The 17149-nt window shown below is 45.7% G+C and overlaps 1 long non-coding RNA gene across 1 annotated transcript; it reads left to right on the forward strand.

Moving 5' to 3' along the window:
• Positions 1-14085: 14085 nt before the first annotated feature.
• Positions 14086-15527, forward strand: LOC132536575 (uncharacterized). The gene is made up of 2 exons (XR_009548097.1): positions 14086-14239; positions 14692-15527. It is a non-coding gene; the product is annotated as an uncharacterized LOC132536575 (long non-coding RNA).
• The last annotated feature ends 1622 nt before the right edge of the window (positions 15528-17149 follow it).

Genomic DNA, 17149 nt, shown 5'->3' on the forward strand with positions numbered 1-17149 from the left:
TGGTGTGCTGGGAGCTTGCACCTTGGTCCCACAGGGTACAGAGCCATCCTCCAGGTGAGCTAGCTACTATCTCCTTCATTTTCTTCTTTCATTCTTTTTTCACTTTATTATTATTTTCAATGCTTCATTTTATTTATGTATTTTTTCAGATAGAGGCAGAAAGAAATTGAGAAGGAAGGGGATATGGAGAGTGAGAGAGTGAGCGACACACCTGCAACCCTGCTTCACTACTTGTGAAGCTTCCCTCCAGTAGGTGGGGACCAGGGGCTCGAACCCAAGTCCTTGCACATTATGACAAGGGCGCCACCACCTGCCCCTCCTTCATTTTCAACTTCACTCGCAGCCAGTGGGATGTCTATTGCCTTCAAAGACTTGATCAGAGCATCCTTTGTTTCTAAGTAAATGAGCAAATCTGATGAAGTACTCCCAGGACCTAAACTATGCTATCTTCTTCTCTATCCTTTGAGTTGCTGATCTTTCAGTCTTTTATTCTTAATCTTTTAAGAGCACTGCTCTTGAGGTCTCACAGTGTGCATGGTGCTGGGGACATGAGTCACAACACACTGTTGAGTGTCTAGATCACAGAGATGAGAGGAGCAGCTTCACGGCTGCTGTGGAATAGCTTCAGCTTGCTTTGTTGCCAGCGCTAGGCATATAAAAGTCAGAATGATTTCTGTCACCGAGCAGAAAGCTAGGCATTTTCAGATTGCTTTGTTCTTGTCATTGTCATCCTAGGAGCCTTCAGTTATTTATGATGCTTTTTTTTATCATCTATTTGGAATGCAGGAAGGTTTTCTTGCAGGTTGGCTGACAGCTTCTCATAGAATTTTTCTGGGAACAGGCATGTTAATGGCCTACTTAATGTTGGTATAAACCATTGATTTGGGCTTGAGATGTCTGCTGGAACATTGTGTCCTGAATAAAACATAAAACACTAAAATGTATCCTCAGAAACTGAATATTTAAAGAGTCATGAATGAGAAGGCACAGCCTGTTTATTTATTTTTGACCTCTGGAGTCACAGAAGGCAGAAATTCAGATATATTGAACCATTTTTTGATTTTAAGAAAATCTCTTTTAAGGAGAAATAGAAAATAAAGCTTCTGAAAAGTTCTTTGAGAAGAATAGCTAGGAAAGGTGAGACGCGCGCCACTGAGAGTCAGGTAGTGGCACTGGTCATCAAGACCTTCCTTGGAAATGGACTGACTCCATGTAGGTGCATTTGGTATTGCTGCTTCTCTAAAGTCACACTGAATAATTGTCCCATGGAGGCTGATGACACTGAATAATTGCCCCATGGAGGTTGATGACACTGTTTTCTTGCATGTAGAAAGTGATTTTTCTCTGTTACTGTACCCATTAATTTAAGAATTTGTGTCCAGAGACCTTAACTTTGAGCTAATAAAACATGGCAAATTTTTTTTTTGAATTTTGAGAATGTATTTTTTTTAGTACTATTTTTTTTATTGGGGAATTAATGTTAAAATATTTTTTTCATTGTGATAAGCTGCATTGTTGGCTCTAAATCTTCCAGCCTCCCTGCATCTGTGCCCTTTGCTATGGGAATCTGCGGCTCTCCTTAGCACCATGGGTGTGATATATTTTCTCTGGCCTGTGACACTGTTTTTGATTTAGGGGAACAGAGCAGGAGGACCATTGTGTCAGCTCAGAGCCAAGTTCTTCTGAGACCCCATTTCCCATGGGCCTTTGCCATTGCTGTGAGGAGGCCGTGCCTGGTCCCTGCTGGCAGGAGGAGGAGGACGAGGGCCACACTCAGGCTGGACTCAGCGTAGGTTGGCTGACTTTGGACCAAGGCACAGATCTGCATATAAAGCACACACGTATTTTCACTCGCCACTGAGATCTAATGACTCTTTGTTAGGGAGCATCACTGAAGTGAGAACATAAACACCTACAAAGAGAATGTGAACACCAAAAGTGCTTTTCCAACTGAGTCCTCTGACATTTCAAGTTAAGTGCCATTTACATAATGTGTGTGTGTGTGTGTGTTAAGATCCTAGACTGCACACGAGCCTGGTATCAATTTCTTGTACAGACATTTATCAAGGTATAATGATATTGAGTAAGTAACATGGACAACAAAATTTGGCTGTAACTAACTTTTGCCTATTCATTTTCTACAATGCTGACTACTGGTGGACATTCAATAAGTATCTGTTGAGTGAATGATGAGTGAAGAATAGAGCTTCTTTTTTTTTCTTTATTGGCTAGGGTAGAGAAGCTGAGAAGAGGGGGAGGAGGGGGAGACACAGTGGAAGAGGGGAAGGGGAGATAAAAGGGACATAGGAAGCAGAGAGGGGGTAGAGAGGGAGGGGGCAGGCATCTGTAGCACTGACTGCTTTTTTTTTTTTCCCCTAGAATAGAGTTTCTTTGCCTTTCCTAGTTGTCTTTATCTTTTCCCTTAACAGTTTGCTACAAAAAAGCAACATTTAAGAAAGTTTTCACGCCAAAATGCAAAGCCATCAGTAATTCCAACAGATCATCTCGTATCAAGTTGGTGGTTCTTCTTTAGTTATGATTTTGCCCCACTGAGAAAACTTTATTTGTATTTCTATGATAATGTGTGGCTTGGAGCATTTTTCCATATGCCTGGTGTCCCTCTAGGTCTCTTTGGAAGATTCTGTTTGTGTCCTCTCCCCAGCCTTTAATTTGTTCTGAGTGTAGTGAGCTCCGTATAGTTTGGTGTTAGTCCTTTATCTGATGTTTGCTGTGTAAGCACCTCCTGCTCTGCAGGGCGTCTTTCTGTTTGGGTGAGGTGACGGCTCCTTTTGTTGTGTGTGCTTTTCTTTTTCAGCATTTTCAGAATTGGTCATTGGAATCTCACCGCACATTTTAGTTTCTTCCTTGTAGTTAGTACTTTTATCTGCCAGAACTCTTTTAATGTTTTGACATGTTAAGGTAAACTATCTTCTTCTTTTTTTTTTTTTTAAGATTTTATTTATTTATTTATTTATTTATTTATTTATTTATTCCCTTTTGTTGCCCTTGTTTTATTGTTGTTGTTGTTGTTGGATAGGACAGAGAGATGGAGAGAGGAGGGGAAGACAGAGGGGAGAGAGAAAGACAGACACCTGCAGACCTGCTTCACCGCCTGTGAAGCGACTCCCCTGCAGGTAGGGAGCCAGGGGCTCGAACCGGGATCTTTACGCTGGTCCTTGCGCTTTGCGCCACATGCGCCTAACCCGCTGCGCTACCGCCCGACTCCCTGTAAACTATCTTCTAAAGACCTATTTCAGTTTCAGCCTTCACCTGTTCCATGCCAATTTTCTGGAGTCTTTCCTCTAGGTCTCTGTGAAGGTGTGCTGTGAAGGATACAGACTCAAAAGTGCTTTAAATCACTGTGTTGTTTTCTGTTACAAATAATTTACAAGTTATGGTGGTACTGATTTTCAGTGTATGATGAAGGTGTGAGAATTGTGTATGTAACTCTTGTTCCTGTTGTGTAGGTTTTTCATTTATGTGGAGAGAATCAGCTTCAGGGAGCCACTATGATCTTAGCTATTCAGAAATGACTTAGGTCTTTTAACTTTGCTTATAGTATCCTGGCAGTACAGAAGTGATGAAGTTTTAAGCAAAGAAACGTGTCTTTCTTGCCTATGAATTTTGTTATACTTGTAGTAGTTTTCTTCTTACCCCAATGATTACAACATTATAATCTCATATTTTCTCAGCCTTATAAAATATTAAAGAATTTGTATTATGGAAGATATGAATTTTTAATTTTTCCCACAGTCATTCAAGTAACTAGTTATATAAAATAAAATATTATTTCAGGAAGAAATATTGTTTCTGGGAGTTTAAATTCTCAGTTCATCAGGCTAAAGAAATAGGAACACCCACACATATAGAGTTTGTGATGGATTTTGATGTAAACATTTCTTGAAGGCAGGAGTCAAAGCATGGAATTAATGAATAAATCAGAGTTTATTAAACAGATTGAGATCAATATGAATAAGAAATGAAACTCATTTTACATCAGCATTTGAATTCATTTGAAACCTATACCAGTGTGTTCACAGCAGTTTCAGATAAAATTGGTTAAAGACTATTAACTTTTCTGCTAGTTTTACTCAATCAGGAGTGTTAAGTAAATTTTGACCCATGTTCTAGGTCCAGCTGATTGGGAATGATGTCTCAAACACTGACTGAGAAGGGTTCTGAGACCAAATCTGAGCTCAGATGGAAAAAGGAATGTAACTGAGCACTGGGGCAGAGATACTGCGATCACAGTACATTTGCTAATTCTCAGAAGCACATTTTGTCTTTGAATTAATAAACTAATTAATTTGATAGAACATAGAAGAAGGGGGTGGGGGTGAGGTGGGGGTGGAGGGAAGAGAGATATACCTTCAGCCCTGCTTCACTGGTCATGAAGCTTCCCTCCTGCAGGTGAGGGCCAGGGGCTTGACTCTTGTGTGCGCTGATGTGTGTGGTCTACCAGGTGCACCACCGCCCAGCCCCACCTTCTGTCTTGGTCATCATCACCTAGAACATTGCCTGCCGCATGACACAACTTGAACATAGATGTTGGGCTGCCCGGATCTTAATACATCTCTGCCACTATGTTAGGCTCTTGGAGCTGCTGTATTGAAATGTCACAGCATGGCTTACTAGTAGCAGTTCTGAGAGTCGGACGGTAGCGCAGTGGGTTAAGCACACGTGGCGCAAAGTGCAAGAACCGGCTAAGGATCCCGGTTCGAGACCCCGGCTCCCCACCTGTAGGGGAGTCACTTCACAGGCGGTAAAGCAGGTCTGCAGGTGTCTGTCTTTCTCTCCCCCTCTCTGTCTTCCCCTCCTCTCTCCATTTCTCTCTGTCCTATCCAACAACGACGACAACAATAATAACTACAACAACAATAAAAACAAGGGCAACAAAAAGGAAATAAATACATATTTTTAAAAAATAGTAGTAGCAGTTCTGAGGGCTGGGAAGTCCATGATGACTGTTCCAGAGTGGTCTTATCCTGGCAAGAGTCTTTTCTGGTTCATGGTTGGAGCTGTGCCTCATGTAGTGGGAGGGGCCAGGGAGCTTGCAGGTCTTCTAAGTAGCATCCCTCTGGGGAGGTCAACCCACAAGAGCTGAGCAAGCCCCACAGACCCCGTCTCAGAACAGCGACATCTGGCATTTGCCCAGACCCTTTGACATTTCGCCCAGACCCTTTGACCATCTGCGTAAGCTCCCAAGGTTGAGGGCCAGGGGTGCAGCTCAGCCTGTCGGAGTGCCCACGGGCTTTTCTGAGGCACCATATGTTGCAGGTTCAATAGTCCAGCAACACCACATGCCACAACAGGGTGCTACTCTGGCTCACCCTCCCTCATAAACTAACAAACAAGTCTAAAAAAAAAACTTAGGGAGTCGGGCGGTAGCGCAGCGGGTTAAGCGCAGGTGGCGCAAAGCACAAGGACCGGCGTAAGGATCCCGGTTCGAGCCCCCGGCTCCCCACCTGCAGGGGAGTCGCTTCCCAGGCGGTGAAGCAGGTCTGCAGGTGTCTGTCTTTCTCTCCCCCTCTGTCTTCCCCTCCTCTCTCCATGTCTCTCTGTCCTATCCAAAAACGACGACATCAACAATAACTACAACAATAAAACAACAAGGGCAACAAAAGGGAATGAATAAGAAAAGAAAAAACTTGCAGGAGCGCCATCCCGTGTAGTTGGACAATTAAGTAGACCAAGATTTTTCTTGTTGAGCATCTGAGGTTCTCCTTGACACAATGCAGTCTGTGAGTGCTTTGGATAAATACAGTGAAAATAAAAATAAAGTTCAAATGATGTGTTGGCTTTCATGAACAGAAGGACATCTGAGAGTATTAAACTTCATAAAGGCAGGTGAGGGCCAGCAAAACAAAACAGCTCACCTGGTAGTAGTGTGTCTGCTTTGCACGCTCACTACGCAGTTTGGTTTCTGAGTTTTTTCTTTTAAACTTTATTTGATTTGATAGAAGAGAGAGAAATTGAGAAGGGGAAACAGAGAGGTGAGGTCAGGGGCTCTCAACAGGTGTGTGCCCCTGGCCTTCACTATGCAGTTCTGAGCCTGACTCCTAGCACAGTGGAGCTCAGTGCTATGGTGTCTTTCCTTCTCCCTTCCTTCCTTCCTTCCTTCCTTCCTCTGCATTCTCTCACTTTTTCTTGCTCTCTCTCTGTCTCTGAAAAAGTCATCCTGGAGCAGTGGAAGCTGTGGAGAGGAAAGCGAGAAAAGAAAGTCTGCTAGGTGTGTGCCCTGCTTCTTCCTGTCCCGTAGTTTATACATTGGAAAGGTATCTGTTGTCCACTTTAGAGCCAGACGCACACTGAACAGACTGACACTGAACATTCGGTCTGTTTAGTGATTTAGTGGTTGAGTTTTCATGGGAGAAATTTATCTCATTAATGTCACTAAACTCGTGCTAATTTCACAATATTCAATTTTCTGCCCTCGATAGAGAGTAAGACTAGAAGACACCCACACAGTGCACGCCAGGCCTGCTGTATAAAGTCTGTAATCACTGGCTAATTTAAAGCCAAACAGTCCAACTCACAGACAGCGCCCCTGCTGTCTGCTGCAGACACTTTCTGTTAGAGCTGATACCCAAGGACCTGTAATCCTGCCCTTCCTGGGCTTGGAGCACAAGGGGATTTAAAGCTCTTTCCTGTGGCTTGTCAAGCACTCGGGGCAGCTGACGGAAGATCTCTCTCCTTGCAGACAAAGAGCGAGCAAAGGAGATTTGAAGTCCACCCCAGGTTAAAGAAACAGGATTGACTGATATCTGAGTGGTATTGCTGAGCCTCCCCCAAACGGGCCTTTACTGGCAGCCTGTTGACATAACAAAGCAAGAGTTTGTGGTTTGAACTGCTCAGCCTAAGCAGATCAGGTCTTTTCTTAAGGTATTTGCTTGTAATTTATCTTGATTAACCATGTAGACCACTTTCCTGGAAACTCTCCCGTTGTTTTTCAGTTATTTGCAAAATGTGCTTTTTCTTAAAGAGATACACACGCACACGCACACGCACACGCACACGCACACACACACACACACACACACACACACGGCCCCACAGGCAAATACTTACATACGGGTGTTTGGTTTTCTGCAACCTCCTTCTCTCTACAGCAGAACCCAGCAGCATTTAAAGCCTCGACACTGTAATTGCTTTTCCAGCCTCAATGATGCTGAGAGACAGGAGTCAAGGGTTACATCGGACTCCATCTGGCAGCTCTGCTCTCAGTCCTGTGGCTCTGGGGAGCTGCAGTCGCCTTGCTCAGCTTCCAGGCCACTTGCCGATGCAGCTCGCTCTGGCCAGCCTGCCACAAGGGGCATAGGCCAGGCACCTCGTTCTCAGGCCTCTCTGGGAAGAATGCCACAAAGGAGCAGAGACGAGAACCCAGCAGCAAGTCCAACAGTTATGTCACAGCCCTGAGATAACACCTGTAACTGCCTAGGAACACATTAGGGGGGCAATAGAGGGAGCCTGCTAGGTTGGCTTTTTAAAAAGCTAGGGCTAGTTTTTTAAAATGTATTTTTTGTTGAAACTCATCAAATACACAACAGAATATGCAACAGCAGCTGCACAGTCAGTGCTTTTCATTTCTTTCAGATTTTATCTTGAACTCTTTTTTTTATTACTGATTTCATACTGATTTACAAAATTACCAGATAATGGGTACAACTCCACACCATTCCCACCGTCAGAGCTCTGTGTCCCAGCTCCCTCCATTGGAAGCTCCAGCAGTTCTCCCAAGGCCACAGATACAGGTTATTATTTCTCCCACTACCTGTGTACATTTGTGCACATTTGCTCATTCTGTTCTATGGTCCTGTCTTCTTTTCCTTTCCAGGTCACACCTACTCCTATTAATCCAAATGCCCCTCCCTTTTCCTCCCCTCTCTCCGGGTCCTGACGGAGCTGGAGTTCAGAGCTCTCTGGTCATCTTCCCCTGCCATTTCTCCCCCTCTGGGAGCAGGGACCCAAATTCTTTATGGGGAGCAGAAGGTGGAAGGTCTGACTTCTGTCATTGCTTCTCTGCTGGACATGGGTGTTGGCAGGTGGATCCACACCCCCAGCCTGTGTCTGTCTGTCCTTAGTGGGGCAGGGCTCTGGGGAGGGGAGGCTCCAGGACACACGGGTGAGGTCGGTGAGGTTGTCTGCCCAAGGAAGTCAGGGTGGAATTATCTACAACTTAGTGGCTAAAAGGTGGCAAGATACAAAGCAGGAAAAAAAAAAAAAGATTAATGAACAGGAAACAAAGAGTAGGAGTAGAGCAGGTAAGAACAGGGATCTTAGGGTGGAAAGAAGCCAGGAAGTCCATTCTAGGCATGTTCCAAGGGGCCCACGACTATTGTAGTTTTGCTTGAGTTTGATCACTAACATGGATTGAACTCTACTTTCATTCTGCCTCTTACAGTTAATTATTTAAAGCATCTTTGAAGATTGGTTCAGCCACCCTCAAGGGTCTCTGAGTAGGGCGTCAACAGCTTACAAGCCTCACACTTATTTTCCTTCTTCCTTTCTTTCTTTCTTTCTTTCTTTCTTTCTTTCTTCCTTCCTTCCTTCCTTCCTTTCTTTCTTTCTTTCTTTCTTCACTGGGGCTCAGTGCTGGCACTACAAATTCACTGCTCCTGGCGACCACTCTCCCCCTCTCCCTCCCACCCCTTTTTTTCATCATCTTATTCAAGAGAACAGAGAGAAATTGAGAGAGGAGGGGAAGATAGAGAGAGAGAGAGAGAGAGAGAGAGAGAGAGAGAGGAGAGAGGGACACCCACACTGGTTTCACCGTTTGTGAAATGTCCCTGCTGTGTGGAGTGGGGGATCGAACTCAGCCCCTTCTGCATGGCACTACGTGTGCTTAACCAGTGTGCCAACACTGGGTCCCCCTTATGTTCATTCTGGTTTTTTTAAGATTTTATTTATTTATGAGAAAGATAGGAGGAGAGAAAGAACCAGACATCACTCTGGCACATGTGCTGCCGGGGATCAAACTCGGGACCTCATGCTTGAGAATCCAAAGCTTTATCACTGAGCCACCTACCGGACCACTTGTGTTCATTCTTACAAGGTGGCTTTCCTTCATCGTATCTCACCTCCCTCCATAAGTCAGTGAAGTGACTGGCTGGTCAGGGCAGCTTGAACTACACACCTGGACTGTGTCTAACACTGGGCTCAGTGTCCAAGAATATGGAGGAAGGAGACTCACTGCTTCCACACACAGAGACAGATATCTACGTTAGGGACTGGGAGAGAGTTCCCTGGTAGAGAGCACACTTGACCCTGTGCAAGGTCCTGGGTTCCAGCCCCCAGGAGCCACATGGCAGCACCTACGTACAAGCAGTGCAGTAGTGCTGTAGCCTCTCTCTCTCTCTCCCTCCACTATATCAGTATTTACCTGATGTCTCTCACTTTCATCTAAAAAAAAAGTAGCAGTAGTGGTGGAATCACAGGCTCAAATTCAAGAGAAAACTGTGGTGGCAACTCCCCCATGAGTCCCCTTAAAAACAAAATAAGACAAAAAAAAAAATCTATCTTATTTAGACAAAGCAAAAAGTTTCCTAAAATGTGTACAGTGATGAATGTGCTTTCTGAAATGAGACTTTTTGGACTCACTTCTGCTTCCATTGCTTGCCAACTAGGTCAGTTATTGAAAGCTTTCTATGCTTCAGTTTATATATTTTTAAATTAAAGAGTTATTTATTTAAATTATTTATAGAATGAGCAAACTGTCTCTAAGACTTGCGAGAATATGGTGGTCCTCTCTGGGAGGTTGGAGGGTGGGGACACAGAACTCTGGTGGTGAGAGTGGTGTGCACTGTAATATTGCAATCTTGTACCCCAATAGTCATCACAAATAACAAAAAACTTTATCCTTCTTGAAAAAATATGTACTTACCTTCATGAGAGAAAGAGTGGGAGACTAGAGCATTACTCAGTTCTAGCGAATGTGCCACTGGGGATAGAGCCTGGGGCCTCAGGCTGTTAAGTCCTGTGGAGTTAGTGCCCCAGCCTTAGTTTACATATTTAAAATGGAAATGCCATGTGACCCAGCGCTTCCACTGCCAGGCATTATACCCAAAAGATACAATGACACTGATTCAAAGGGATATATGAAGCCCCATGTTCATAGCGACTTAATTTACTATAGCAAAAACCTGGAAACAACCAAAATACCCTTTGACAGATGACTGGATAAAAAAGTTATGGGACAGATACTCACCAGAGTACTATGCAGCAGTAAAAAGGGATGACAGTGTCCTTTGGGATAAAGTGGATGGAACTGGAGGAGATGATGCTGAGTGAAGCCAGCCAGTCAGGAGGTGAAGAATGGTTTCACTCATACGCAGAATATATGAATATACAATTGTGGGGAAAAAAATCAACCCATTTTCAGGACTGTGGAAGACTTATAGTGGTTATCTGTGGGGGTGGGAGAGGTGAAAACATTAAAGTAAAAGGCTAATAAAGCATGACCTGATTTCAAATAACTAGATAAAGTGGGCATAATATCACCCTCTTTATAAGGTTGCTGTGAACTGCGAATGATGGCCACACATCAAGTGCTGAAAACGGTGCCTGGCACTTAGCAAGCGGCCGATCAATGGAACTGTCATCACGCGTATTTAGCACACACACCACGTGTACTTACATATAGTTGCTGACCACCAGCAGGAGTTGCATCGTGACTGCCCATCTCTGGCTCTGAGATGCTAAGTGAGAGGGAGAAAGTGAGCTTCATACTGGCCTGGGATCGGAGCACCACAACAGACGTGATGCTGCTCAGACCAGGCCTGAATCTGTGCTATGTCGTAAACAACAAAAGCACAGTGAAAGGAAGTCTTTGCATTTACTGTGGGAGTCCTCGTGCTGAGAGAAGCCAGGGTGAACTTCCAGGGTCATCGTCCTTGGGGGCCGAGTTACAGAGCTGTCTGCAGGCAGATGCTGGAGGTCAGCCCAAGCGGTGTGGGGCTGGCAGACAGGCCCAGGATGGCTGGCTGGTCCTGTGAACTCCCTGATTTCACTTTCCTCATCTGCAGGAGAGGCTTTGGCTTGAAAGGTTGGATCTCCCTCTGGCATTTTCAGTGAGCATTGTCCTGAGTGGTCTTTCAAACTTAAATGGAAATCACTGCCGACTGCGTTAGTGCTCATTTTTGCTCTAGCAGACAGAAGTGTGCTATTATGCCAGCCTTCTGGTGCCTGTCGACTCTGTCGCCACTGCCCTCAGCTTCTGTCTGGTGTGCCTGCATCTATGTAGGTGGCTTCCTGCCTTCGTTACTCCCTGTCCCCCATGCTCTCTCCTCTCTCTGCTTCTGTACCTGGCTCAGTGCTCCGCTCTGGGCACACAGCAATAAAGAAAACAGCATAGCCTTGGCCTCCTGGTACTTGGCCTTTCATGACTGAGAGGAACAAATACTAAACAACACACAAGATAAACACTCATCTGGAAAGTAAACAGAAGGACGGACAGTTATAAAATTCTGACAGGCATTGTCAAAGAAGTCAGTGAGCTAGGTGACTTCAGAGGAGATGCATTTCAGTGTTCCTACAAAGATGAGACGACCAGCCATTCGAAGGATTCATGGTGGAACTGGGAAAAGGATCCAAGTGGAGGGAGGGACTAGCTTGTGCCAGAGATAAAATTACTCTGACACCATCTCCCTAGACAATGTTCTAGTCCACTTGCTTGTTAGCTGTCAGGCTCAAACAAAGATTACTAAAGCTGTTGGACCAACAACTGTATTTACTGTAAACTATCACCCCCCCCCCAATTTTATAAAAAGAAAGGACGGAAGGAGGGGAGAGAGAGAGAGAAGAGAAGAGGAGAGGAGAGGAGAGGAGAGGAGGGAGAGAGAGAGAGAGGAGAGGAGAGGAGAGGAGAGGAGAGGAGGGAGAGGGAGAGAGAGAGAGAGAGAGGAGAGGAGGGAGAGGGAGAGGGAGAGGGAGAGGAGAGGAGAGGGGGAGAGGGAGAGAGAGGGAGAGGGAGAGGAGAGGGGGAGAGGGAGAGAGAGGGAGAGGGGGAGAGGGAGAGGGAGAGGAGAGGAGAGGGGGAGAGGGAGAGAGAGGGAGAGGGAGAGGAGAGGGGGAGAGGGAGAGAGAGGGAGAGAGAGGGAGAGGGGGAGGGAGAGGGGGAGGGAGAGGGAGAGAGAGAGGGAGAGGAGAGGAGAGGAGAGGGGGAGAGGGAGAGAGAGGGAGAGGGGGAGGGAGAGGGGGAGGGAGAGAGAGAGGGAGAGGAGAGGAGAGGAGAGGGGGAGAGGGAGAGAGGGGGAGGGAGAGGGGGAGGGAGAGGGGGAGGGAGAGGGAGAGGAGAGGAGAGGGGGAGGGGGAGGGAGAGGGGGAGGGGGAGGGAGAGGGAGAGGAGGGAGAGGGAGGGAGAGGGAGAGGGGGAGAGAGAGGGGGAGGGAGAGGGAGAGGGGGAGGGAGAGGGAGAGGAGGGAGAGGGAGGGAGAGGGAGAGAGAGAGGGAGAGGGAGAGGGAGAGAGAGGGAGAGAAATGCTGACATAGAAAGGTTTCCTAGCATCTTCCCACGCGAGGCCTATAGTTTCATTTATGCTGTTCCTACCTTTGGGCTCCTTTGGGTTCATTAAACAATTTGTCCTGATTTATATCTTATCAACCTTTAGCCAGCAAACTGCAGATGCTACCTTGATACCATCCTGCCTTCCCTGGGCAGACGCCCTCACCCGTGTGTCCTGGAGCCTCCCCTCCCCAGAGCCCTGCCCCACTAGGGACAGACAGACACAGGCTGGGGGTGTGGAGCCACCTGCCAACACCCATGTCCAGTGGAGAAGCAATGACAGAAGCCAGAACTCCCACCCTCTGCTTCCCATAAAGAATTTTGGTCTTCTAGTGGGGGTTGTATTGTTATGTGGAAAACTGAGAAATGTTATGCATGTACAAACTATTGTATTCACTGTCAAATGTAAAACATTAATTCCCCAATAAAGGAAAAAAAAAAAGAAGCAGAATTTTGCACACTGATAAGCACGGCTGCCCCTACAACTCTTTACAACTATCTGCCCCTACAACTTTTCCCCTGCAGGTGGGGGCCGAGGGCTCCAACTCTGGTCCTTATGCATTGTAACCTGCGCTCAACCAGGTACACCACCACCAGGCCCCCATTATACACTTCTTATAAAAGCTTATCGTTTAAATTTTTGCTTATAAGCATCACTTTTAAAATCATTCTTATTTAATTTAAATTTGAATTTGTTTATTCATCTCTGGTTTATAGTGGTGCTGAGGATCAAACCTGGGACTTTTGGCATCTCAGGTATGAAAATACTTTTGTGTAACCATGACACTGCCTCCCCAACTCATATATAAGACACATGCTCCCGGGGACCAGACAGCTCACCGGGCAGAGTGGACACGTCTCCATGGATGAGGATCTTGGTTTGAACCCCAGGCCACCTGCAGGAATGCCTGTGGGGAAGTTCATGCACAGCAGAGTGGCGCTGCAGGGTCTCTCTCTCCTGCCCTCCCTGCCTCTAACTCTTTTCTGGAGGAAAATAAAATAAAAAGAGACAACAGGAGTGGTGGGGGCACTAGCGATAACCCTGGTGGGGGCAGATAATATTATTCTTTAAAGTGTCCTTTAGGGGGCCAGGCAGTAAAGCACAGGTGGCACAAAACACACCGACCCGCATAAGGATCCCGGTTCGAGACGCCGGCTCCCCACCTGCAGGCAGTGAAGTGGGTGTCTATCTTTTTCTCCCCCCTCTCTGCCTTCCCCTCCTCTCTCCATTTCTATCTGTCCTATCCAGCAACAATGACAGCAATAATAATAACAACAACAACGATGATAAACAACAGGGCAACAAACAGGGAAAAAATAGCCTCCAGGAGCAGTGGATTTGTAGTGCAGGCACTGAGCCCCAGAAATGACCCTGGAGACAAAAAATAAAATAAAATAAAATAAAATAAAATAAAATAAAATAAAATATCATTTAAAATGTACTTTTCATTCAGTATTTTAAACAGGAAATGAAAGTCTATTGTAGCAAGCCTAAACAATGTAACACACACACACACACACACACACACATAGAAAGAGAGTGAGAATCAAACAAGGAAAGCTGAAACTTTGGCAAATGTGTGTGCATGTTTTTCAGACTTTCACATATGTATGTGGTGCATAGACTTGAGAAGCCTTCGCAGTGGCCAGGGCAACAGCTGAGCTGGCTGGGCACAGGACTTGCATGCCTGAGGCTCCCCGTTCCATCTCCAGGGGCTTGCACGGTGCACTCTACCTCAGGTGAAGTAAGTAAATGGTATTTTATCTTTTTTGTAAAAGTGAGATTACACTTGTTTACTTTAAAAAATATTTCATTTACTTATTTATTATTGGCTAGAAACAGAGAAATTGAGAGAGGCGGGGGTGATTGAGAGGGAGAAAGCCAGAGGGACATCTGCAGCCCTGACTCGCCCTCGTGAAGCTTCCCCACTGTGGGTGGGGACCAGGGGACGGAATCCGGGTCCTTGCGCGTTGTAACGTGTGCTCAACCAGGTGCGCCACGACCCAGCCCTTGGGTGACACTTGTTTGGAACCAAGTTGGTGTGTCGCCTGTATCTGCCTGGCCCTGCTTTCCCTGCTTCCCTGAAAGGACTGCCCACGCAAGTCACATTTGCCACGAGAGTCCCTGCTGCAGGTGCCAGGGGAAAGGAGGGAGGCCGTCTGGTCTTCTGACTGGGTTAAACTCCTACAAGGACTGGGAATCCCAGCGGCGGCCTGGAGAGGTCAAGTTACAGTCTAAGAACAAGGAGAGGGTGCTGCCTTGGAGGTGACTTGGCTACAAGAGGAAGAGGCTAGAAGTGGAGAAGCTGTTCATCCTTCCTCCCCTCAATGAGTTGCTTTGAGGAGCAATGCCATGTGCCCCCTCTCTGAAGACATTCTGTTTCCCGACAGGCTGCACTGCTAAGTAGATGCCTCTCCCTGCATCCCTGCATCCTCTCCCTGCATCCCTGCATCCTCTCCCTGCATCCCTGCCCCGCTAATGTTCCTTCAGCAGAACATGGGCTCACAAGCTGTAACTTCATATTCTGCTAGAGAATTTGGAGACGAGAATATTTCCGTACCTTTAGCTCAAGGTGGTAGATTTGGTTTGTTTCATCTCACATGCTGATTTATTTTTAACCAGAGAATTGCTGAGCTGTGACTGCCGATCGGTCAGTTGGTCAGTGCTAGGGACCAGACCTGGGACCACTGGAAGCAAGTCCTATGACCACCTCTGTGTGATCTCCCCAGTCAGATGCTGGTTTTGATCAGGTGGTCTGGCCATCTTAATGGCCGTGCTGAGAAGGGGTCTGAAACTCTGTTCTAAACTCAGCTGGAAAGAGACTCATGATTTATAAGCACTATCTGGAAGCACGTTTGAAATGAGATTGGCAGGAGAGTAGAATGCATGAGCCAAATTGACTTCCTGGAGGTTATCCAATTTTGTGTGGCAGGTGGCGTGATGTTCTCACATGCAATATTGAGTGTTATTGTTCTTTTTTCATCTCTTCTAGTTTGATTGGTTAAAATAAATTGTATTTTATTTTAATTGAAAGTAGATGATGTTCCATATCATTGTTAACTATGAATAACCCAGCTCCCTTTGTTATTTTTCCTTTATTTACCTCCTAATTTTGAAATTAATTTTAAACAAACTCAAATAATACAGAAAGGCCAGTAACAAAGAAATGCAGCTTTTTCTTTGACAGTTTTGTGCCCTGTTCTTTTCCCAACAAGCAAGCAGTTGTTTCTTGTTTTGGAAGGGAGTAATTTGCCTTAACACTTCAAAATAATATGTTTACACTGCTATCTCCTGATTTTTAAATTTAAAATGTGCTGTGGAGCCCCCACTCTGAAGGTAAGAGTGTATATGATCCCACCTCTCTGGCCTTCAGCCCACTCACGGTTCAGCCACTCAGTGAGCCCAGACCAGGTCTGAGTGCCCACTTGAGTGTCTGAGGTGTGCTTCCACTACAGCCCACTTCCTTGAAGCAGCAACCTTATACTGATTTATAATTCCCATGGAGAACGTAAGTTCAAGGAGTGTGAGTAGTTGTGAATAGGTTATTCTGAATCAATACTTTGAAATCAGCCAGTAGTAAAGGGGAGACTGGGTACATTTTTGGAGACAAACATTAGATTGTATGTATGTGTACAGGAAAATGAAACCAGCCCTCATGTGTACACGGCATCACCGCTAAGTGGCCTCACCAGTTTGATCTTTTTTCGTTTATTGTGCATGAAGTTATTATTTTTACACTCACATATTTATTTATTTACTTATACTATTATTGGGGAATTAGTGGTCTATGGTTGACAGTAAAATACAGTAGCTGGTCCTTGTGTAACATTTCTCAGTTTTCCACATGACACTCTAACCCCCTCTAGGTCCTCCTCTGCCATCCTGTCCCAGGACCTGAACCCCCCCCCGACCCCAGAGTCCTTGACTTTGGTGCAGGACACCAGCTTCAGTCCACCTTCTGCTCTGTGTTTTCCCTTCCGATCTTATTTCTCAACTTCTGTCTATGACTGAAATCATCCTTCTCTTTCTGGCTATTCTGATTTCACATGATATTTTTTTATCCTTTATTTGGGGGGGGAGGCACCAGAGCAACATTCCACCGTCCACAGAGACCCCCTGTGCTGTCTGTCATTCTCTCGGATGATTCTGGGACTCAAACACAGTCTTGCACCCAGGGAGGCGTGTGCTCTGTGGGGTGAGCTATCTCCTAGCCTGAAGTATCAGTTGTTTCAAGGTATTCTACTTTTAGGCGTGTCATGAGAGTCATCGTCCTGGCATGATCAAGGCGTGGAAACTCAGGGTTGGTATTCCAAGTCAGTGGACCTACCCTCTCTACTTTGCAGAGAATGTTACTAACATCTTCTAACTCAGAAGGCTAGTAGTTGCCACCCAAAAAGTCCCTGCTAATCGAAGTGGCCAAGCTGGCCTGGATCTCTTTCCCATACAACGTTTTGGTATTTACTTATTTATTTTTATTTCATTAGTGATTTAATATTGATTTACAAAATTACATGTCAACATGTCAACAACAATCTACTTCCATGCTGTTCCTACTACCAGAGTTCTGAATCCCCAATCCTTCCACTGCAGAACAACACAGTTCTCCCAAGGTTGCAGACATGGGCCTACCACCATCTCTACAACTATCT

The sequence above is a fragment of the Erinaceus europaeus genome, unplaced genomic scaffold, assembly GCF_950295315.1.
Source record: "Erinaceus europaeus unplaced genomic scaffold, mEriEur2.1 scaffold_974, whole genome shotgun sequence".
NCBI classification, from domain to species: domain Eukaryota; kingdom Metazoa; phylum Chordata; class Mammalia; order Eulipotyphla; family Erinaceidae; genus Erinaceus; species Erinaceus europaeus.